Source organism: Hyperolius riggenbachi, chromosome 7 (assembly GCF_040937935.1).
Source record: "Hyperolius riggenbachi isolate aHypRig1 chromosome 7, aHypRig1.pri, whole genome shotgun sequence".
NCBI lineage: Eukaryota > Metazoa > Chordata > Amphibia > Anura > Hyperoliidae > Hyperolius > Hyperolius riggenbachi.
Genome location: NC_090652.1, coordinates 196,798,597 through 196,825,026, shown reverse-complemented (window position 1 = coordinate 196,825,026; position 26,430 = coordinate 196,798,597).

The window sequence follows — 26,430 nt, the reverse complement described above, 5'->3', positions numbered from 1 at the left end:
AAAAATTCATCTACTGAAGAGAGGGCCAAATCCCCGGTGGGCAAACTGTACGTCCACGTCCGAGAATCGCCTGATAACAAAGTCTTAATGAATGTGACCCTTTGGGCCACAGTCCCTGATGATCAGGGTTTCAACTCTAAGTAAGAAAACACTCTACTTCTAAAATTTCGGAAGTCTGATCTGTGACCAGAAAATTTCTCAGGTACAGGCAGTCGCATGTCAGAGCTAGGAGGGGATCGCACCTCATCCACAGGGCCGGTTCAAGTAACAATGGGGCCCTAGGGCAAGATTAGCCTGGGGGCCCCCCAACAGACACCACCCTGACCAAAAAGCGTCATCAGAGGCCTTTTGCTGCAGCCAAATTTCCCTCCTGGGCCCCTGAGCTGGCTGCTGACCCTCCCCCAATCATCCCCCAACTTAACAGACTCTGCAGTGTCCCTGGGGAGCAACAGTTCAGATGGGGAGGGACAACTTGGGGGCCCCTACAGGCTCTGGGGCCCTGGGGCAACTGCCTATTTTTTCCTATGGTAGCTCCGGCCCTGCTCATCCACTGCTGTCTGGAGGGTTTGTAAAGAACCAGACAAGGCTTTAATCATAGTCTTATGACTACCCAGCACTTGATTGATGTTGTCCACTGAAGTGGCAAGTGCGCCCAGACGATCAGTGTGTGCGTCCAACGTCCATTGGTATTTTTGGTCTGCCGTTCTGTAACGATCGGTGTAACACAGAGAGGGTCTGATTACCGGTGAACTGAAGTATCACCGAGAATACAGAATATACCTGATTATTGGTGATCTGCAGTGTCACTGATAATCAGATATATCTACTAACCTCTGGACACCTGATAGAACAAGTGAGTGTTTAGATGCAACAGTATACTTTGAGTACTTCTCCAGAAGTATGTTCCTTCCTCTGGCCTAGACTCTCCAGGGGGAAGGAGCTAGGCTGAGGGGAGGAAGAACAGAGCGAGAGTGACACCCGTGGGAGAGGGTGTCACTGACAGGTCTGTGAACTGCCTCTAACAGTAAGGCCAGTTCTCGGGGTCAGCAAGCCAGGTCGTTAACACACGGACAGATAAGGCACAGATTCAGGAGGCAGATACGGAATCCAGTAAACAGACAGGGTTTGGCAACGGAGTATCAGAATAGAACAGTACAGAATCAGGAGGCTAATACAGAGTCCAGGAACGACCAGAGATTGACAACAGGGTAACAGAAATAGCGAGGTACAGAATCAGAGTTCAGAGGAATGGTCAGACAGGCAGAAGGTCATAACAAATAATACAGTTCAATATTCCTATTGCTAAGGTGTGAGCTCCTTGATGTCAACACCTTTGGAAACTATGCTAGAACACAGATACAGACAAGGTCTGAGTGCTACCACGTAGTGATCGCAACGGCAGACAACCAGAGAATGACCAGCACCCAGTATATATAGCAAAGCGCTCTCCAGCGCCTCCCCTAAGTGCTGGACCAATGGCAGGGGGTGAAAATGTCAGCTGACCCGCCTGGTCAGCTGACCCTTTTCTGGCTGTCATATAAGCTCTGCCTCTCAGCGCGCGTGCGCTTCCTTCTGAACCTGTGTGGACTAGCAGTGCCAGCCACACCAGACATGTCTTGCAATGTGACCACTGATTCAGGCGCGGGGACCGCCGCCCCGCTCTCTAAGCGAGCGGCGGTTTCCCCGCGTCCAGCCGCAATGCCATCTGCTTTGCCATGCGTACAATCCGCCGCATCCAACGCGGACTCCACCGCTCTGCCCATGCGGCCTGCGGCGGTTTCTTCGCGTTGTGCCGCCATGTTAGACGCGGAAACAGCCGCCTCACTCTGAGCCCTTGCGGCGGCTTTTCCGCGTTTCCTCACACTATTAAAGTAGATTAATGCCGTATGCTTCTGTACCTTTACATTTTGGAATGAGGATTGGAAATATTACAATGAGGCTTAGGAGCTGATTGCTCTGCACAGGTGACAGCTATTCACTAATGACTTACTTTATGGATGAGTATGACAGACATTACTAATGCATAGCAGACACCTCCATTTGACTCGTATGTAGACGGATCATAATTGTCTCCTCAAAAACAAATGGTTTTACAGCCTCTGTATTAACCATTCTAAAGGGGTATGTTCATTTTAACACACCTGCCACTGAAACAAATCTTGACAGTTCACATTATTGCCATAACATTTAATGGAAGATTATTCTGTTATCTAGACGATAATCACAGTTAAGTGGTATGACATTAATTCTCATACAGATGCATGCCCACATTCAGTATTCATCCCACACATTTCACTGCCATGTCCCTAGTCACATCCCCAAGCAACTGGTAATTAGTGTGCCTACAGGCTGAGGCCAGAGAAATGTACTGCAGGAGAATAAATTATTTCCCTTAAAACGTTGCTGTGTCTCATAGATGCTTTATGTAAAAATCCATATATATATCACATAGAGGTTAGATTCAATATAGATAACAAGATTATACAGGTAGGGAAACGGATTATATAAATAAGAACTTTATAGACATTTAAAATATGGGATTATATAATTAAATAGATTATGTTCTGTAAATTATAGCTTTGGTTAGCATAGCCATAGGATAACCACTGTAACAGATAGGTTATCCAACAAACATTGTATGTTCGGGTGTAATTATTATTTTATAATTAAGTCGTACCTAATTTTTATGTAGATGCCCTCAGTTTCATTTTCATTACCTATACAATCTCATGCAAATCTGACCTTTAACCACTTAAAGGGAAGGTCCAAGCAAAATAAAAAAATGAGTTTCACTTACCTGGGGCTTCTACCAGCCCCATGCAGCCATCCTGTGCCCTCGTAGTCACTCACTGCTACTCCAGTCCCCCGCTGGCAGCTTGCCGACCTCGGAGGTCGGCGGGCCGCATTGCGTACATTTTTACGCTAGTGCAGGAACATTAACACATACATTTTTACGCATTAGTGGTTCTATGCGTACATTTTTACGCATTGAACCAGGTAAGTGAAACCTATTTTTTTATTTTGATTGGACCTTCCCTTTAAGGACTGCTGTAAAAAACCCCCTAAAGACCTGGCCATTTTCCTAAATTGGGCCACTGCAGCTTTAAGGGCTCGCTGCAGGGCCGCATAACTCAGCACACAAGGGATTCCCCCCCCCCCCATTCTCTCCACCAACAGAGCTCTCTGTTGGCTTTTCTCCCCGCCAGCAGAGATCTCTGTTGATGGGGTCTGATCACTCCCCTAATGTTTGTTTGTTTTTTTATCACAAATATTTATGTTCTTATTTTTTTTTTTTTAATAGAAAATGTATTTTTTAAATTTATTTTCCGTCCCTCCTCCGGCCAACCAATCACTGCGATCGGCTGTAATAGGCCTAAGCCTATCACCGCCGATCGCTTCTGTGTCCCCCAGAAAAAAGGTGGAGGGGTTTGTCTCTTTGTTAAGAATTATTTTACAGCTGTCCTGAACCATGCGTTGGATGAAGATTGTGAAGATGTGGAGTCCGTTTGAGTAAATATTCATGGTGGAAATAAAGGTTGCCAATTGCTTATTGGGGTATGCTACGGGCCACCACATACTCATGAAGCTGCAGAACTGCAATTACTACAGCAGATTGAAAAAGCTGCAAATAAAAATTAGGTCATAGTTATGGGCAGGGGCGTTGCTGGCATCCTAAGAGATTGGGGGCACCCATGGGTACCCATGCTGGAAGGCGCGCTCGCCGCAGAAAAAAATGTGCGTGGCCATGTGTGGAGTGGGCGTGGTCATGGGTGGAGCCAAATGTACATAAACTTAGCAGCTGTGTAACTTAAAGATAATGGGCCTACCCAGCAAAATGTTGGACATACTACTGTACATACTAGGGTTAGAAATGAATGGCACACTGATGGTAAAAATAAACAGCACACACTACAGCAAGTTTGCTATCAGTTTAGGTCCAGAGTAATAGATAATACTGTACATACTGGAGGTAGCAAGGATCAGCATACACTGCAGCTAGTTTACTACCAGTATAAACATAGAGTAACTGCTTACACTGCACATAGTGGAGGTAGCAGGGATCAGCCCACACTTCGGCTAGTTTACTATCAGTGCAGGCACAGAGTAACAGCTTATACTGTACATACTGGTGGTAGCAGAGATCAGCACACACTGCAGCTAGTTTACTATCAGTACAGGCACAGAGTAACAGCTTATACTGTACATACTGGGGGTAGCAGAGATCAGCACACGCGGCAGCTAGTTTACAACCAGTACAGGCGCAGAGTAACAGCTTATACTGTACATACTGGAGGCAGCAGAGATCAGCACACACAGCAGCTAGTTTACTGTCAGTACAGGCACAGAGTAACAGCTTATACTGTACATACTGGAGGCAGCAGAGATCAGCACACACAGCAGCTAGTTTACTGTCAGTACAGGCACAGAATAACAGTTTATACAGTACATACTGGAGGCAGCAGAGATGAGCACACACAGCAGCTAGTTTACTGTCAGCACAGGCACAGAGTAACAGCTTATACTGTACATACTGGAGGCAGCAGAGATCAGCACACACAGCAGCTAGTTTACTGTCATTACAGGCACAGAGTAACAGCTTATACTGTACATACTGGAGGCAGCAGAGATCAGCACACACAGCAGCTAGTTTACTGTCAGTACAGGCACAGAGTAAAAGCTTATACCGCACATACAGAACTTCGGATCAAAATTTTACAGCTAGTAAGACCAGTGAAATTATCAATTTTGTCACAATACATTTTAGCCCATTCTATGCAACTTCCTTCAATCTATTATTTAAACTTAAAGGAATACTTAAGCGAAAAAAAAAATGACATTTACTCACCCGGGGCATCTGTCAGCCCCCTGAAGCTGGATGGTGCCCTCGCAGCCCCGCTCTGATCGTCCTGTCCCCGCCGGCGGCTACTTCCGGGTTCGGCGACAGCCGCCGACAGGCCGGGAACGCGGCTGATTTTCCGCGTTCCCACTCGCTATATGCTCGCTATGAGTGGGAACGCGCAAAATCAGCCGCGTTCCCAGCCTGTCGGCGGCTGTCGCCGAACCCGGAAGTAGCCGCCGGCGGGGACAGGACGATCGGAGCGGGGCTGCGAGGGCACCATCCAGCTTCAGGGGGCTGAGGGATGCCCCGGGTGAGTAAATGTCATTTTTTTTTTCCCTTAAGTATTCCTTTAACAATTTTTTTCTGCCCTGTAGGATAAAAAAACTCCATAGTTTAACTAAAGAATGAACGCTGTAAAATTCTGTTGTATGGAGGTAGGGACAAGCAAACACCCCAACAGCAAGGAATACATTAAAATGATAGTCAAGCACGAGTGTTACAACTAGCCCAGTTGTTGGAGGATAGCTCAGTGACATTGGGGTACGCATGTACTCACTAGTTTTTCACCTAACAGCATCAAACAAGTTAAAGCACATGTAGCTTTAACAAGGGCTACATCCATACTTTTCATGGGGCAGATAAGATTCAGAAATACTTACCTGCCTTGATTACCTTGAGTAATCAGCTATTGTAATGGCAGGCTTGTAGCGATTGGCTAATTCTAGCGGCAGGTTGGTAGTAAATGGTCGATGCTAGTGGTAGGCTGGTATTGATCTGTCGATTCAAGTGACAGGCTTGCGGTGATCAGTAGATTCTAGTAGAAGGTAGGTAGTGATAAATAGATTTTAGTGGTAAGTAATTAGTGATAGTTAGACAGGCAGCAGGAGACAAATGACAGTAGTAAGTAGATTAGGACAAGTAGTGGGTGACAGACATGCAATAGGTGCTAGGGAGCAGTGGAAGCTAAATTACATAGGGTGCCAAGTTCCAGTGGGAGAAAAATAGACTAGGACATATGGTACATTATAGCTGGGATTAAATTGTGATCTCCTCCAAGGACAGTAAGTGACATGACTATGTACTGTGTAATGTGCTGCAGGAGGGGTCAGTGCTAATACAAATACATACTAACAATATGGGATGACTTAGACTATGACTATGGTAGGATTAGATTGTGAGCGCCTCAGAGGACAGTCAGTGACATGACTATGTACTCTGTAAAGTGCTTTAGAAGATGTCAGTGCTATATAAATACATAATAATATGGTAGGACATTAGAATATGGTAGGATTAGATTGTGAGCTCCTTAGAGGGCAGTCAGTGGCAATGACTATGTACTCTGTAATGTGCTGCAAAACAGGTCAGTGCTATATAAAATACATAATAATAATAATATGGTAGGGTATTACACTAGGACTATGGTAGGATTAGATTGTGAGCTCCTCTGAGGACAGTCAGTGACATGACTATGCACTCTGTAAAATGCTGCAGGAGATGTCAATGCTATATAAATACATAATAATAATATGGTAGTACATTAGACTATGGTAGGATTAGATTGTGAGCTCCTCTGAGGACAGTCAGTGGCATGACTATGTACTCTGTAAAGTGCTGCAGGAGATGTCAGTACTATATAAATAATAATAATATTGTAGGACATTAGACTATGACTATGGTAGGATTAGATTGTGAGCTCCTCTGAGGACAGTCAGTGACATGACTATGTACTCTGTAGAACAGACAATGCTATATGTGCTATACACACACACACACACACACAGAGAGAGAGAGAGAGAGAACAACAAAGGGACACACACCTACAGAAGGGGGGCACACACACAGGCAAAGAGAAAGAACAACTATGGGAGACACACACCTACTTGTGCTGGATACACACAATGCGATTTTCCGCTCGATCGCCAGGTCGATCGATTATTTCTGACATGTTAGATCGTGTCTCGATCAATAAAGCCGTTGATTTACTCATGTTAAGTATACAAAATCGACAGCTGTATCGATAAACATGATCAAACATGTCGGAAATAATCGTTCCTGCCGATCGAGCGGGAAATCGTAAAGTGTGTACCCAGCATAAGGGGGGCACACAGAACAACTATGGGAGACACACACACCTATTAAGGGGGGGGGGCATGCACACAGAACAACTATGGGAGACACACACCTACTAAGGGGGGGGGGGGGACGCACACAGAACAACTATAGAGGCGCGCGTGCACACACACACACACACACACACACACACACACACACACCTACAAACGGGGGCATGCACACAGAACAACTATAGAGGCACACACACACACCTACAAAGGGGGGGACGCACACAGAACAACTATGGGAGACACACACCTACTAAGGGGGGGAACGCACACAGAACAACTATAGAGGCACGCGCGCACACACACACACACACACACACACACCTACAAACGGGGGCATGCACACAGAGCAACTATAGAGGCACACACACACACCTACAAAGGGGGGCACGCACACAGAACAACTATGGGAGACACACACACCTATTAAAGGCAGAACGCACACAGAACAACTTTGAGAGACACACACCTACTAAGGGGGGGGGGGGGGGGGTTGGGAAACGCACACAGAACAACTATAGAGGCGCACACACACACACACAAATGGGGCACGCACACAGAACAACTATAGAGGCGCGCACACAAGCACACGCACTCCTACAAAGGGGGCACGCACACAGAACAACTATAGAGGCGCACACACACACCTACAAAGGGGGGCACGCACACAGAACAACTATAGAGGCACGCACACACACACACACACACACACACACACACACACACACACACACACACACACACACACAACAACAACTATGGGAGACACACACACACTGAACAAGTATGACACACACATACACACACCTGCTAAGGGGGGGGGGAGGGCACGCACACACTAAGACACAGACACAGCGAAAGAGGGAGAAACATCACATCATACACACACCTCCTCCCCCATCACTTGCCCGGACGCTCTGCAGTCTGCTGGCTTTGATCCTCCGTGATGGCTCCCAGCTGGCTCTGGCCATGAGTCTGTTCCTCTCCTTGTTTTCCCCCTCCTCGTCCGATGCAGCTCCTCTGCACCTGTAAATGTTCTCTCCCAGTGGCATGCCTTTGATTTGCTCCCCATCAGCCCCAGCAGTATCACGCACTATTCAAACACTGCTGGGGGGCGGAGCTACAGCGGCAGCATCAGCAGTAAGCGACAGGGCAAAGAGGCAGAGAGGTTCTCACTATGCCTACCCTGGCTGCTGCGCTGCATAAAGAGGTAGCAGAGAGCAGCGGTGCCATAGTAACAGACGTCGCTGCTTCAGTTAGGGGCAGCACGATGGGCACTATGTTGCCCTGAGGTTCGTGGCACAGTGGGCGGTATCCGGGGCACGCGCTTACGATCTTTTGCCCTAACGATGCCCCTGGTTATGGGTGACTTCAACTTTCCAGACATTGACTGGAGTATTGAGGCTACCCATTCTGGTAAAAGCAGCAGATTTCTGGCATCACTACAGGACAATTACTTGACTCAAATGGTAATGGAACCAACTAGGGGAATGCGTTACTGGATTTGATCATTTTAAATATACCAGATAATGTATCAAATGTGCAGGTACAAGAACATTTGGGAAATAGTGATCACAACATGATAACATTTGATCTGGTGACTGATAGGCCGTGGGGCAGTGGAACCACTAAAACTATGAATTTTAGAAAAGCTAAGTTCAATCAACTCAGGTAGGCACTAAGTTTGGTGAACTGGGATAATGTACTACAAGGGGAGGACACTGAAGGGAAATGGCAAGCTTTTAAACTTATTCTCAATCAATATTGTAGTATGTATATCCCACATGGAAACAAAATGTCTAGGAATAAAAAAAGACCTCTATGGATGAATAGAAAGGTTAAAGATAAAATGAAGGGGAAAAAGAATGCCTATAACGTCCTAAAACAGAAGGGGACCGAGGCTGCATTAACCTCCCTTGCGGCCGCTGGAGGTTTTTTTTAACTTTTTTTTTTAGCATGCAGCTAGCCTAGCGCTAGCTACATGCTTCCCCCCCTCCCTGCGGCGCCCCCCCGTATGCACCGATCGCCGCCAGCGCGTATGCCCATCCGGAAATCCCGTTCTGAACGGGATTTCCATGAGGGCTTCCCCCGTCGCCATGGTGACGGGCACGATGATGTCACTGACATCATCGACGTCGTGACATCAGAGGGAGTCCCGATCCACCCCTCAGCGCTGCCTGACACTGATTGGCCAGGCAGCGCACGGGTCTCGGGGGGCACCCTCTGATGCGGGGGGTAGCGGCGAATCGGCGCGGAGCGGCGGCGATCGTTAGTAACACGCAGCTAGCAAAGTGCTAGCTGCGTGTATAAAAAAAATTATGCAAATCGGCCCAGCGGGGCCTGAGAAATCCTCCTGCGTGGCTTACCCCGTGTCCAGCACGAGGTTACCGCTAAGGAGGTTAAGCAATTATAAGGAGTGCAATAAAAGTTGTAAAAAATAAATTAGGGTGGCAAAGATTGAAGCTGAAAATCAAATCGCTAGGGATATCAAATCTAACCCAAAGAAGTTTTACAAGTACATTAACTCTAAAAAAAAAGGTTGACTGTATTGGACGCCTAAAGGATTTAGGGGTGGGAACTCAATGGTGGATGACCAAGGTAAGGCAGAGTTATTAAATGCTTTATTTGCTTCTGTCTTCACAAGGAAAACATCACTGTTGCAAATTACAGATGCAGAAGAGTCTCAATCTTCCAACTGTTATTAAATACTTAACTTAATATTAAATACTTAACGCGGGAGGAAGTGAAGGCAGGACTAAATAAATTAAAAATAGACAAGGCACCTGGCCCGGATGGCATGCATCCTCGGGTCCTAAGGGAATTAAGTTCAGTTATAGATAAACCCCTTTATCTTATCTTTTGTGACTCTCTTTCAACTGGCAGAGTCCCAGTGGATTGGCGTACAGCCCACGTTTCCCCATTATTTAAGAAGGGCAAAAAATCAGATGCAGGAAATTAAAGACCTGTAAGCTTAACATCAGTTGTATGCAAACTATTTGAGGGGTTACTAAGAGATACTATACATGACTTCATAGTAGAAAATAATCTTATTTCTCAGCATCAACATGGGATTACTAAAGACAGGTCCTGACTAACATGCTCAGCTTTTATGAGGTAGTGAATGCTAATATGGATATTGGGAATGCTGTAGATGTGATATACTTGGAATTTGCAAAGGCCTTTGACACTGTTCCACACAAAAGTCTGGTGCAAAAGTTGAGGATGCAAGGACTGGGGAAGAGTCTGTGTGCATGGATAGGGAACCGGCTAATGCACAATGGGCTCAAGATGCCACAAATTCCATGTTAAAAATATAGTGGGTGTTTTACTTAGCAGTGTTCTGTTTAAGAGATTGAAAAGCTTTAAATAAATGTAATAAAAAATAAATAAAAAAGCACAATATTACAATTTCAAGAAGATAGCTAAATGCACACTTGAAATACAACTAAAGAATTAGCCAATTCCCTTTCTCCACAAACAGTGGCCCATATGCAATTACATTTTCTTCTAAGTTTTCTCCTAGGAGATAATTTTTCATCTTTCATTTTAAATACTTTTTTAGCACTTTGCAATGGAAAAGAGTTGTGGTCAATGGATCATACTCAAAATGGGTGACTATTAGCAGTGGGGTCCCACAGGGGTCTGTACTGGGTCCAGTGCTCTCTAATTTATGTAATAATAGTAGATGCAGTAGAAAGCAATTTTGCTATTTTTGCAGATGATACCATATTGTGCATAATCATCAACTCTCAGGAAGATACTTATATATATATAATTACTAGGTAATGCCCAGTGGTGTTGATTCAGGGATTTTATCTGATTGCCATATGGAGTCGAGAAGAAAAGCTCTCGATCTTTCAGGACAACCGATCGAAATTATCGAATTGGTAAAAAATTGGATCTTTTAATTGTATGGTGTGAGGCCACCTTAAGACTTCAGTCATTAATTGTGCATGCTCCTTCCTTCCTCACTCAAGTCCTCCCACTGACCAACTGTCACTAGACCACTAACCATATATCCTGTTGCCAAAATAAACAAGTAGACACAGGTTCACATTAAAAACAAAACTCCCCCACAGGTTTCTGATAATAAAGGGCTGTGTGTAATGATTTGGTTGGACAAACAATGATAATACGTATTATTCCGCATGTGTAATTTGGGCTCAAGGGAAAAGCCAAGAGGCTTTTTAACCTTATTTGGGCTGCACCACTATAGCTGTAAATAAAGGGAACCTGAAGTGAGTAAAATTATTTAAAAGAAACACATAACGTAGCTGCAAATGAATATTACATACTAACCTCACTGTCGGTTCCTCTCAGAAGCTTACTATTTTTCTTCTTACAGTGATCCCTTCCAGTTCTGACAATATTTTTATCACGCTGATACGTGATGAGTACTATTCACAAGTAGTGAGTAAAGCATAGTCAGGTTCAGGCCGAAGTCGTACACAAAGTCAGACGTATCGAGGTACAAAGTCGTTAGGCAAAATCAGAGTCAGTAAACAGGCAGGGTCATTCACATGAATCAGATGTCAGTCGTAGTGGTAGGATTTAGCAGTAGAAAAGTCAGGGACAGGCCGAGTCAAACACGTGTATCAGATGGCAGTAAAACAGAAGGACAAGACAGGAGCGAGGTCAAGACAGACAAGAGGTCGATACACAGATAAATATACAATATGATTTTACGTCAATAATATTACGATATGATAATATTACAAAATATAACTACAAAATAGATACTGACTGACTTGAGTACATATATATCGTACAGAAGCACAATATATAAATGTAGCTCTCAAAACTCACTAACTAGGCCAAGAAGCAGCGAACTGATTAGTATCAAGGCCGGTGAGCGACTGAGAGCTCTGGCCTTAAAGAGACTCTGAAGCGAGAATAAATCTTGCTTCAGAGCTCATAGTTAGCAGGGGCACGTGTGCCCCTGCTAAACCGCCGCTATCAGGCCGCTAAACGGGGGTCCCTTCACCCCCAAACCCCCCACTGCAACACTTGGTCGCAGACTTGGTCGCTCCGGGAGGCAGGGCTAACGGCTCCAGCCCTGCCTCCAGTCGCGTCTATCAGCGGCGCATCGCCGCCTCTCCCCCGCCCCTCTCAGTGAAGGAAGACTGAGAGGGGCGGGGGAGAGGCAGAGATACTCGCTGATAGAAGCGCGTGGGGCAGGGCTGCGGCGGTTAGCCCTGCCCCAACTAGGAAGTGCTCCCCGGCTGTACGGAGGAGATTTGGGGGATCAGGGACCCCCGTTAAGCCGCGGGATAGCGGCGGTATAGCAGGGGCACACATGCCCCTGCTATCTATGAGGTCTGAAGTGAGATTTATTCTCGCTTCAGACTCTCTTTAAATACAAACTACACAATCCCAGAAACCACTCCCAAATTAGCAGCACCTCCTGCATGGTGATGTCATCAAAATGACATCACCGCTGACGTTGCTCAAACCCGCCTCCTTAAGCTATAAGACCTTTCAGGTCTCGTGCACAGGGGAGCTGAGGATGCCGCCGGAAGATGTCAGCGTGGGAGCTTCGCCAACAGCACGGACCCCGTCCGAGACGTCGCGGGACCTGCTGCTGTCAGAACTGAAATATACAAGTTGCTGTCAGTTATATATCAGCAGCTGTCAGTTACAGCTGAATGTGCAAGAAAAAGTCCATGTTTCCCTATGGCTCAAGTGGGTGATATTACAGTTCAACAGTGTGCTGACAAGGAAGCTGTTATGGGGTAATAGCCATTTTTAAAATGGAGGACGGAGAATTCCATTGATGACAGTGGACAAATGGGGCGCAGGAGAGGAGAAAGAGATTGAGGAGTAGACTACACAGGAGTTAAGTATGACCTGTGTTTGGTTAGTTTGACTTTTTATTTTCAGTTTAGGTTCTCTTTAACATTATATACCTAATATAGATCTTTAGCATAGGTGTTATTGACACCACTGGATAGGATACCAATCCCCTAAAGATATGGGGCGAGACCAACCCGAAATACAAGATATGTGCTAAAAAGAAAACACAGGGTCACAGGACCTCAACTGGTATACCAATGCTTTATTCAAAAAGTTATTATAAATATGATACAAATATTGGCCCAAACACCAATCCACATAATTAGCAAAAAGTGATAGCACATTGCATCTCACAAAAGTAATTCAAAACAATTGACTATGGCGTAACACGCCATGATGCAAGCTGATATATATTACATACAGTACTGATCAATACGGTTCAAGTCAAAAGTGCTCTGGCCAGAGATAAAGTTGACACACCACATTGCGTCCGCGCATTCATACACCACTTACTTGTGCCAGATCATATATATGGGCCCCTTCAAAAACATATGCCTTTAAAGAAATTGGGTTTGCAGGGAAAAATCATCCTGCTTGGTATCCCAGATTGATTGGCAAAGGTTAGTCAATAAAGGTTCCAGTGCACTATAATGTATTATGTAATAATCTCTTTAACATTATGCCTATTGTGGCACCCAAATCAGGCATTGTGCAGTGCTGAATTAGCGCCAAAATGACCTCACTCACTACTGTGTACGTAGTTTGGTTGATAAAAAGACATCCATTCTTCAAGTTCAACCAGGAGAAAATAAATAAAATAAAGTACATTTCTGTCCTGAACCCGAGTATGTCCAGTGCATCTTTTTTAATATTGTGCTGTAAGTTAAAAGGGTAGAAAACATGCGTACATGCAAAAAAAGCATCGGGAAAAAAGGGCACGTGGTGTAAACGATAATCGGTAATATCTTTTATAAAAATATTGTGTTGTATTTCGTTTACAATGATGTTTTACAAATTAAAAAACATTTAATAATGTGTATGAAATCCCAAATTGTGAAAACGATAGTCTTCCCTGAAACTTATAATTACGTTTGTTAAAAAATGATAATATATGTATAATCGTTATAATTGTGTAATATTGTGAATAACATTTATTTATCGTTTCTTCATGTAATAAAATCTGATAGTATTGTTTATAATGATGAAAAAAAAGTACGTTCGTAATAACTGTTGTAAAACATTAGTAAATATTACTAACATTTTACTACAACTAAACCTAACCCTACTTTTACACAGAACCCTCCCTGTACCTATGCCTAACCCTTAGACCCCCCTGGTGGTGCCTAACCCTAAGACTCCTCTGGTGGTGCCTAAACCTAAATCCCCCTGGTGGTGCCTAACCCTAATACCCCCCTGGTGGTGTCTAACCCTCAGACCCCCCAGTGGTGCCTAACCCTAAGACCCCCCCGGTGGTGCCTAACCCTAAATCTCCCCTGGTGGTGCCTAACCCTAAGACCCCCCTGGTGGTGCCTAACCCTAAGATCTCCCTGGTGGTGCCTAACTCTAGGACCTCCCTGGTGGTACCTAACCCTAAGACTCCACTGGTGTTGCCTAACCCTAAGACCTCCCTGGTGGTGCCTAACCCTAAATCTCCCCTGGTGGTGCCTAACCCTAAAACCCCCCTAGTGATGCCTAACCATAAATCCCCCCTGTTGGTGCCTAACTCTAAAACCCCCCTTAGTGATCGCTTTATTGTGTGGAAAATAATGTTTTACAAATAGTGACTTTAAAAAATATATTACAATTTACATACTGATCACTTTATTATGTGAATAATGTTTTACAAACAGTAAGGGATAAAATGTATTATGTGAATAGTAATGTTTTACAAACAGTAAGGGATAAAATTTTAAATAACCTTCTAGTTAAATACGGTAAATATGTTTAGTATTTTTGTAAATGTTATTCGTCTCGGGCGCATTTTGTAAACTTAAATCATCACAAGCGCAGTTTGAAAACATTATTAATCTCTGGGTGCTGTTTGAAAACGTTAATAATCTCCAGGTGCCATTTGGAAACGTTAATAATCTCCGGGCACCCTTTTTTCCTGTTCGGGGCCCATCAAACGATATTTATTATGGGAGTGAATGGCGGGCCCTTTTTGTCCACTTGCCTCATGCACCCAAATTTCCTGCCACCAGAAAGCATAACCCACTGTGAGGGATCAGCTGCAAATGGTGAGTACTCAGCGGGAGATAGCAGCACAGACAGGTGTATTTTCCAAAACAAACAATAGTTTATTGGACAGCAGGCTTCTTAGACAGCAGTCTTTTGGCAGTTTGTAAAGTACAGTTCAAATGAAAACAAAATGCCAGTCCAGGCCAGCAGCTTACATTCAGCTTTCCATATCAGGAACTCACCAAACTCCATGTGCAGCCTGCACTTTCTCTCCAGAGCACAACCAGCTTCCTGGAATCAAATGGGAAGTCTTTCTCAGCAGACTGTCAGACCTTGCTGGTCACACACTCTCTCTCTCCTCCTACTCCAGCCTTTCAAAGCTGCTCTGTTAACCCTGTGTGACCTGACTCCAGCAGAAGCCCACATACACAGAGCAAACGATCCACCCAGGATCTGGCGACCAGATGCGCCCGCCCACTCTGCATCTGGTCAGCTCCGGACCCAAGTAAGGTTTTTAACCTCTGTCCATGTGACAGACAGCCAAAACCTTTTTATTCCGGAGCTGCTACTGGATGTAGCGTCTGATCCCAGGTGGAATGTACCTCCCATCCAACACAACCTGGGACAAATCGATTACCTCCTGGGTATCGACTTTGTCACATACTCCCCCCCTCTGTTCGATCCCGTGGGATCGGACACAGTCTGCGGCAAGACAGAATGCCCTTGATAGAGCATCTGCATTGCCATGCAGTCTTCCAGCTCTGTGCTCCACAGAAAAATTAAAGGGCTGTAATGCCAGAAACCAGCGCGTTACCCTTGCATTTTTCTCTTTGTTTTGAGACATCCATGTGAGAGGAGCATGGTCGGTAATGAGGCGAAAGCGACGGCCCAAGAGATAGTACCGTAGAGCCTCGAGTGCCCACTTGATGGCCAGACACTCCCGCTCCACGATACTATATCTTTCTTCGGCTGCGGTCAGCCTTTGACTCAGATACACAACTGGGTGCTCCTCTCCATTGACGATTTGGGATAGGACTGCTCCTAACCCCACAGCTGAAGCATCTGTCTGTACCAGAAACTCTTTTTTAAAATCAGGCGTGACCAAGACTGGACCCCTGCACAATGCCTCCTTAAGACCTTGAAAGGCTTCTTCAGCCTCCTGTCCCCATGGACCCATGGAGGAACTTTTCCCTTTTGTGAGGTTTGTAATGGGAGTGGCCAAAGTGGCAAAATTTGGAATGAACCTCCTATAATAGCCCACCAAACCTAAGAAGGTCCTGACCTGCTTTTTCGTGGTAGGCCTAGGCCAGCCCCTTATGGCCTCCACTTTCTGCACTTGGGGCTTAATCAGACCCCTCCCAATTGTGTACCCCAGGTAACGAGCCTCCTCCAACCCTACTGCACACTTCTTGGGGTTCGCTGTCAGCCCCGCCTTTCTAATGGCATCCAGGACCGCCTGGACTTTCGGAAGGTGGCTTTCCCAATCTGTACTGAAGACGACCACGTCGTCCAAATAAGCCACAGCATACCGCTGATGCGGCCTGAGGATCTTGTCCATCATCCTTTGAAAGGTGGCTGGGGCCCCTTGCAACCCAAACGGCATCCTGACATACTGAAACAGCCCTTGGGGAGTCGAGAAGGCTGTCTTCTCCTTGGCTGATTCAGTTAAGGGCACCTGCCAATATCCCCGGGTCAGATCTAAGGTGGTGACATATCTTGCGGGGCCTAGCCTTTCGACTAACTCATCTACCCTTGGCATAGGGTAGGCATCAAATTTTGACACCTCATTCAATTTTCTGAAGTCATTACAGAAACGAATGGATCCGTCAGGCTTCGGAACTAGCACTATGGGGCTATTCCATTCGCTGTTGGACTCCTCAATAACCCCCAGTTCCAGCATTCTTTCTACTTCCCCTGCTATGGCCTGTCTGCGAGCTTCAGGTATTCTATAAGGTTTAAGGCGGACCTGTACATGGGGCTCAGTCACAACATCATGCCTGATGACTTGGGTACAACCTGGAAGTTCCGAGAACACCTCTCGATTCCGTAAGAGGAACTCTCGGACCTCCCGTTTCTGTGAAACAGACAGCGTCTCAGCCACCTGTACCAGCTCTATTCCACCCTTGGTGGATTCTTGAGTAACCTGGGAAGCTGCAAGGGCCACCCTCTCTTTCCAGGGTTTCAGTAAATTCACATGGTATATCTGTTCTGGCTTCCTTCCTTCGGCCAGGCTGGTAAACCCGGTAATTCACCTCCCCGACCTTTTCAATAATCTCATATGGTCCTTGCCACTTAGCCAAAAACTTGCTTTCAACCGTGGGAACCAACACCAGGACCCGGTCCCCAGGACTGAAAGCTCGCACCTTTGCTGACTTATTATAAACACGAGACTGCGCCTCCTGGGCATGTTGCAAATGCTCTCTGACTAAAGGCATCACTGCTATCTTGCATACCAGATACATGTTCAACAATACTTCTGTAGGGGGTGGCCTCTTGCTCCCAGGTTTCTTTGGCTATATCCAGGATTCCCCGTGGGCATCGCCCATACAACAACTCAAACGGCGAAAAACCTGTAGAAGACTGAGGGACCTCCCGAATTGCAAACATTAAGTAGGGCAAAAGGCAATCCCAATCTTTGCCGTCCTTGTCCACTACTTTCTTTAACATATTTTTTAAGGTTTTGTTGAATCTTTCCACAAGCCCGTCCGTTTGAGGGTGGTACACTGAAGTACGAATCTGATCGATCTTCATCAGTTTACACACTTCTTTCATCAATTTAGACATAAATGGGGTACCCTGGTCTGTCAAAATTTCCTTTGGCAAACCTACTCTGATGAACATGTGGAACAACTCACGTGCAATCACTTTAGATGACGTATTTCTCAGGGTAACCGCTTCTGGGTAGCGAGTGGCATAGTCCACTACCACCAGAATGTATTGGTGACCGCGCGCTGATCGAACCAATGGCCCCACTAGGTCCATGGCTATCCTTTCGAAGGGCACTTCGATAATGGGCAAGGGGACGAGCGGACTTCGAAAATGGGGAGCCGGAGCACATCTTTGGCATTCGGGACAGGATTCACAGTAAGCTTTTACATCTCCATGTACCCCAGGCCAAAAGAATCGCTGTAGGACTCGGTCCCTAGTCTTTTCGGTACCCAAATGTCCCCCCAGGGCATGTTTGTGCGCTAGGTCTAGGACCATTGTGCGATACGACTTAGGCACTACGAGTTGTTCCACAACCTCACCCTGAATTTTACAAACCTGGTACAGCAAGTCTGATTGTACCGCCAAATGAGGAAATGCTTTTTCAGCCCCGACCACTTGGGGTTCACCGTTCAACACCTTAACATTTTCCCACGCTTTTGCCAGCGTAGGATCCCTTAGCTGGGCCGTCCCAAAGTTATCCCGAGAAACCTCCAGCTCTGGTAGGACCGAGCCCTCAGAGGTCTCCGGGGATAACTCAGAGTCCCCAGCAAACACCTCCAAGGGAGAAAACATTTCATTACCATCAATGTCTGTATTATTTTTAGATTCCAGCTCTCTTGAGCCTCCACAGTTATCCCCTTCCCACAAGTTCCAGAACAGTGGAAAGTCCCTCCCCAGAATGACACTATGTGCCAAGTTCGGGCTCACCACTATTTCCTGAGTGGCAGGTCCACAGTTTGTTTCAATGGTGAGAAGGGTGGTGGGGTATTGTTTAGAGTCCCCATGAACACATTGTACTGTGACCCGACGATTCCCCAGCCAGGCCGGGTCCACTAAACTGGAATGCACCAGGGTCACCAAGCTACCAGAGTCTAAGAGAGCCTGGACAGTTTTTCCAGCAATTTTTACCACCGCCAAATGAGAGTCACAGCTTGCGATATACACAGGTCGCGCAAACAAGGACCTGCGCCGAGTGTAATCGCACTCCATGGGTTCAACTGCCTGAGGACAGTTAGCAGCAATATGTCCCCACTCTTTACATTGCCAACATTGTACCGGGGATCGACTTCTTACCATTGTGCCTGGTCGACCTCGGCCTGCAGAGCTTGGCTCACTGACCACACCCCCCACAAAGTCAGCTTTTGTCTTACCAGTTCCCTGGGGTGCTGCCAGTCTCCGGGTAGCTGAGCGCTGTCCTGTGGCCCAAGCCAAAGAGTCCTCTGCAGCAAGATAACGTTCCAGCAGCGCAATGAGTTCATCAGCTGACTGTGGATCTGCATGACTCACCCACCTTCGCAAAGCCGGCGGTAGGGAGCGCAAGAAACGGTCAATGGTAACTCTTTCGACGACCTCCGGAGCTGTTAACTTCTCAGGTTCCAACCACTTCTTTACCAAGTGGATTCGATCGTGCATCTGGGACCTTGGAGAGCATCCGGCTGAATAGGACCTCTGGTGGACTCGCTGGGCTCGCACAGCCGGGGTGACACCAAGTCTACGCAGGATCTCCTCCTTCAGCTTGTCGTAGTCTTTAGCATCCTCTAGGGCAAGGTCGAAGTAGGCCTTTTGAGCATCCCCAGTCAGGAATGGCGCTACCAATCCTGCCCATTGCGTTTTAGGCCAGGCTTCCCTCTCCGCTGTCCTCTCAAAGGTATGGAGGAACGCCTCAACGTCATCATGAGGAGTCAGCTTCTGCAAGAAGTGGCTTGCGCGGATGGTGCCTCCACTGCCAGGTACCAGCAGCTGTCCCTCTTGGTTCCGAGCCACAAGTTGTTGCACCAACTCACTCACTGCTTTCCTGTCAGCCTCAGCAGTCTGACGATCGGCCTCCGCAGCTGCAGCCAGACTCTCACACAGGGCAACCGCTTGCTGCTGTACTGCCTCTGTATGTTGTTGTAGGGCTGTGTTCGTTTTCCGCTGCTCAGCATTAGCCTGTTGCAAGGCCGCATTCGCCAACACCAGCTGCTTCACCATTTCATCCATGCTGCTGTTCAAAATTTTAAATCTTGCGCCAAACACACTTTCGCTGTAGGCATGCTAAGTTGCCCGCATCCGAGCACCAATTGTGAGGGATCAGCTGCAAATGGTGAGTACTCAGCGGGAGATAGCAGCACAGACAGGTGTATTTTCCAAAACAAACAATAGTTTATTGGACAGCAGGCTTCTTAGACAGCAGTCTTTTGGCAGTTTGTAAAGTACAGTTCAAATGAAAACAAAATGCCAGTCCAGGCCAGCAGCTTACATTCAGCTTTCCATATCAGGAACACACCAAACTCCATGTGCAGCCTGCACTTTCTCTCCAGAGCACAACCAGCTTCCTGGAATCAAATGGGAAGTCTTTCTCAGCAGACTGTCAGACCTTGCTGGTCACACACTCTCTCTCTCCTCCTACTCCAGCCTTTCAAAGCTGCTCTGTTAACCCTGTGTGACCTGACTCCAGCAGAAGCCCACATACACAGAGCAAACGATCCACCCAGGATCTGGCAACCAGATGCGCCCGCCCACTCTGCATCTGGTCAGCTCCGGACCCAAGTAAGGTTTTTAACCTCTGTCCATGTGACAGACAGCCAAAACCTTTTTATTCCGGAGCTGCTACTGGATTTAGCGTCTGATCCCAGGTGGAATGTACCTCCCATCCAACACAACCTGGGACAAATCGATTACCTCCTGGGTATCGACTTTGTCACACCACTCTGTTACAATTGTTCTCTGTCCTCTTCATCGGATTTTCAGCAAACTTCTCATCTCCTTGTGGGCTCAGCAATGACTGATACTAATACTGATGTAATTCCTTGGGACTTATATCAATGAAATCACACAATACTCATAATCACAATAATCATTGTGCTTTTGCCTAACATTGGGTAACATGTAACATTCTTCGGTAAGTTTCAACAGCCATATTTTAGTTAGTACAGGTATGTTATAAATAATTATGCATATGTCTATTTTTTTTTATTAAAATACAGTGAATGGCAAGAAGGGACAATAAAGAGACAAATTATACAAACCAATAAGGTAGCCAATTCAAATAAGGACCAGTATCTAACCATTGTGTTTGAAATATGTATCACCTCCAGCTCACCCAAAGATCATAACACTAGTTTCCTTTAGGTGCTTCTGAATTTAAAATACATTGCTTGAGGAAAGGAAACTGCATGGAGGATATAACTCATTTTATGTGACCCTTAATGGACAAGGACACTGGGAATGCATCCAAAGTAATATAAAGGAAACCATGGCAATGCATTTAAGACTATCTTAGACTTCTAAGCCTACAGTGATTGGTCTGCTTTAAACATCCAACTGCTTGGCAACAGGGATATATGCAGCATTTCTTAACTGCTAACAGAGAAGCCAACTGACAAATTATATTGAATTTGGCAGTGACTCTGTTAAATGGGAAGTAGGAAACTACTGAAACTCTTGATAGCACTGTAAGAAAAACAAACATATTGCACAACCCTCTCTTCTTCATGTAAGCCTGTGCTAACATAATCCTACATGCAGCCATAATGCTGGGAATACACGGTTCGTTTCTGCCATGCGTTTCTGCCCTCGATTGTTTTTGCCGCTCGATTCAGCTCTCGATTCTCTTAACTTCTGCTTGTTTTTCTTATCTTTTTCCATTCACTTCTATCAGAAAACGAGCAGCCAAAGAATTGAAAGTGAGATGTCGGAAATTATCTATCAAACCATCTTATCAGCTTAAAAACGAACCATGTTTTCCCAGTATAAGACATGTTAAAATAATAAAAACACTGTAAATCCTCTGATCACTTAAAGTACCTCTATTATGTAAAACTGTAAAAATGAAAAAATGTGTACACATATTTATAAGATAACCATTTCTACCAGAGAAAAATGTACTATAAAATTACATTTCTCCTATGTTGCTGTAGCTTACAGTAGGCAGTACAAATCTGACATAACTGAGAGCTTTTGGATTAGTCAACTTCATCCTGGAAGATTCTCTGTAATCCCTTTATTCTTTACAAAATCACTCCATTGAAAGGATCTATACAAAGATGGTGTCCAGTCTCCCTATTTGCTTGCTCACTATTTTAGCAATTGGACTGACTACTGTTCAGTATGTGCTTTTGAAAATAAAGAAAACGCTGAATATTCCCCATGAGCAGATGGACTAGTCCAAACCTATAGATGTCACGAACATACAATTTTCCATTTGAAAGGTTGAGGTCTATGGAGATTCACCAGATTCACCTGTTCACGAACATTTGTGGAAGTTCATGTTTCAGTCATGATGGAAGGGTAGGTTTAAAGAGAAGCTATGGAGCAGGATGTCTTCCACACTTGGAAGACGGTACATTTTCCTTCAGGTATTGTGTGTAATTGGTGTGTGACCAAACTAGGCCCTGCCACGAGAGTGGGGTTAGGAGAAGATGCTCAAGTTTCACCAATTTTGGGCCATAGCATTTCCCATTGATTGTGGGTAGTAATGCTAGCTGTACTCTTAGTAGCATTGGAATAAGTTTGGAATAGAGATGGCCCGAACGGTTCGCTGGCGAACGGTTCCCAGGGAACTTCCGTGGTTCGCGATCGCGGAGAACCGTGAACTTTTCCGGAAGTTCGATTCGCCCCCATAGTGCATCATTAGGGTCAACTTTGACCCTCTTCATCACAGTCAGCAGGCACATTGTAGCCAATCAGGCTACACTCCCTCCTGGAGCCACTCCCCCCTTATAAAAGGCAAGCAGCATCAGGCTGCTGCAGACTCTTATAGGGAAAGCTTAGTTAGGCTCTTGTAGGCTTGTTAGCTTGCTTCTTGCTGATTCTTAATGCCAAAAAAGCACCCCACAACAGCTCTTTTGAGAGCTAATATTGTTCTTGTGATCTATTTTTTTTGTGTGTGGCCCACTTGCATTATATACAGCCCTGTCAGTCAGTCGCAGCTGGCCTTTGGTGTAATTCCTACTGTGCCACTGCCAGGCCCAGCACATTCAGTGACTACCTGTGTGTGTGACAGGCAGCTGCACATTTGTAATCCCAATCACTGCACCTGTTCACTGTTTAGTCCACCTACCTACCTATCTACCTACGTGAGCGCACGCATTGTTAATACCACCAGTCATTGCACCTGTTCACGGTACGTGTGTGTGTGTGACAGGCAGCTACACATTTGTAATCCCAATCACTGCACCTGTTCACTGTTTAGTCCACCTACCTATCTACCTACCTACCTACGTGAGCGCACGCATTGTTAATACCACCAGTCATTGCACCTGTTCAGGGTACCTGTGTGTGTGTGTGTGACAGTCAGCTGAACATTTGTAATACCAGTCACTGCATACCTGTTCACTGCACCTGTGTACATTGTATTAGTCAAGTCAGTGCATACCTTTCACTTAATCCCCCCAATATGGACAAAACAAAAGGCAGAGCCAGAGGCAGGCCACCTGGCAGGTTTGTTCGAGGTCGCGCTGTCGTGATTTTGTGTGGCCCTCGACCAAAGTACAGTGTTTAGAAGAAGGCACGTGCCATCAATCCCCAATATTGTCAGGACGTAGTTGACTATTTAACACAGAACACCTCATCTTTCTTTCTCAGCTTCCGCACGGAAGCGTGACATATCTTCCTCCTCCTGCTCTGATTCTGGCACCCCACTTAACACTCAGTCGGCCGCCACCACCAAAGTGCCATCACCCCAGGGCTCAGCGGTGTGGACATTTTTTGTGTGTCTGCCTCAGATGAGAGCAATGCCTCTCTGCCACCGAAAAATTGAGCCGTGGAAAGACCAAGACCTGCGTAGGGACAACTACCTTACGAAGGCACATGATTACAAAGCACAAACTTCAATGGGATGACCACCTGAGGAAAAGCAGCACACAAAAGCAAAGCCACACACCGCAGTGGAAGATACCAGGCCGCAATTTTTTTCTCAAAAAGGCGATACCTAAACTGTACCGTGATATTGAAAGGCAAGTGGTGACATCTCTGGCACACAGCATTGGGTCAAGGGTCCATCTGACCACGGATGCCTGGTCTGCAAAGCATGCTCAGGCCTGCCCGAAGACTAAGTCAGTCCCCACACACAGCATCTCTGCCTGCACGCTGTGTGACTGCCTGCCCCAAGACTAAGTCACTCCCCACACAGCATCTCTGCCAGCAGGCCAGTTGACTGCCTTCTCCGCCACCACCAACAGGGTCCAGGACTCCAGGTGGATTCCTGAATTTTTAAGGCCGCTGCTAGCACTAGCCGCTATAATAATTTTTCTGGTGCGTGTACATGACTGCCTAATTTTTCTGGCTGCACTGCAGCTGCAACAACAAAACAAATGGCATGTACATGTGCCAATTCCCCTTCGTGATCATTACCTTGCCGCGGTGAAGGGGCTTGCGTATCACAATGAAGCAATGACTGCAGGCTATATGAGTGTCTTGGGGGGGTGCACACCCATGATAATAAGATCGTTGCTTCATTGTGGACAGACCAAATTTGATCAGCTGGACAGTCACTGTTCTGTCATTCAGCTACCTCAGCCCGGCGACCATATGGGCTGGAACGCCGCCATCACCTGCACTCTCGTCATGGTGCACACCAGTCCAGCACGGCTGTCACTACACAAACAGCTGTTTGCAGTCACTGCATAACTTTGACTGTATCTTTGACTGCACATTGTATTATACTTGGCAGTCAGTGCATACCTTTCACTTGAATGGATGGCAGACTTGCCCCCCATAACAGATTTTCGTTAAAGGATTTAAAGTTGATTCATCTCATATACAGCAGAGCCTCAAAAGTCCTCCTGTATTGTTATTTTTGGTCACTACCTCGGGACGTGCATGCCATGCCTGCTGCCTTCCTTGGATGTGTGGTAGCCGTTCCTGCTCCTTTGCCCCAGGGATGAGCAGAAACGACACCAGTGCGAATTTACGCATCGTAGTTCTCATCTACGCATCGTAGTTCGTAGGTGGTTTCAAAACTACGCTTAAGCATTTACGCGTAGCGAAGTACCGCTACGCGTAGCTTACGCCCACTATGCATAGTTAACATGTGTATTGCGTAGTGAACTACGAATGCGTTACTCGCGTCTAATTTCCTGCGTGTGATTGTATGCTTACAAATTTACGCATTGGAAAGGGGAATGTACGTATAGAAGAGTTCCCAGTATAAGCATTTATAGAGGAATTAATGCGTAAAATTTTCTGCATGCGGGCATAAGCATCCGCATACACTATGCTACGTAGTCTACGAAATGCATACGAAGCGAATATTTGATTTCGAAGCCGTAGCTTGGCAAAGCATAATTACGTAAAACTATGCGTATTTCCAGCGTAGCGAAGTTGGCTGACTACGACCATCACTGCTTTGCCCACAGCATGCCTGCTGCCTTCCATGGATGTGTGGTGGTGGTAGCCGTTTCTTAGGCTCCCACTCCGGACCGGAATCGAACCAGGATTCCCGGGCCATTACCCGTGGTCACCATGCTACTGAGAAAGTACCATCAAAAGTTTCACACAGTTGAATGAATGGCAGACTTGCTCTCCATAACACATTCTTGGCAAATGCTTTCGATTTGGTACATCTTGCGCTGGGTCAAGGGTCAATTTGACCACAGATGCCTGGTCTGCAAAGCATGGTCAGGGCAGGTACATTACTTATACAGCAAATGGGTCCTTACTTGGATGTGTGGTGGTGATAGCCGATTCTCAGGCTCCCACTCCGGACCGGAATCGAACCCTGATTCCCCGGCCATTACCCATGGTCACTATGGCAGACTTGCCCTCCGTAACAGATTCTCCTTACAGGTACTGAATAGCCAGCAGAAAATATAATACAAAAAAATAGATGTAAGCTTTAACAATGGTATAGAAAGAACCATCGAAAGTTGATAAGGCAGTCAGACATTACCTGATATCACTGAGGAAGAGCAATCTCGCCATGGTGCGCGCGCACCAGTCCAGCACGGCCGTCACAACACAAACAGCTGTTTGCGGTGCGTTACACAGTGAGTTTGGTGTGTCAGTGTGAAGCAGTACTCTAATTACACTCCCTGATTGATGTATACACATGCAAGATGTTTTAAAGCACGTTAGGCCTGCAATTTAGCATTAATGTGATTTCTGCCGTTAAACGCTGCTTTGCGTCAAATCCAGATATTTCCCTGGGACTTTTGGCATCTATCCCACTCATCCATGCAAAAACTCAGATGTTAGACCCCTTGAAACATCTTTTCCATCACTTTTCTGGCCAGCATAAGTGTTTCTAGTTTTCAAAGTTCGCCTCCCCATTGAAGTCTATTGCGGTTCGCAAAAGTTTGCGCGAACCGAACTTTTGCAGAAGTTCGCGTTCGAGGTTCGCGAACCAAAAATTGGAGGTTCGAGCCATCTCTATTGACCAGGGAAAAGGTGGGGTAAGGGTGGAATATAAGCATGTCCGAAAATCGGGAGGTTCGGGCCATCTCTAGTTTGGAGTCCCACATGAAGCTATCGATCTCTCTTTGCATTAAGACATTACTTTTCTTAAAGAGTAACTGTCAGGCATAACATCAAAAATCCATTCTTTATTTGTATCTGGTAAACAAGTATTAAGGATGCTAACCAGGCAATCCA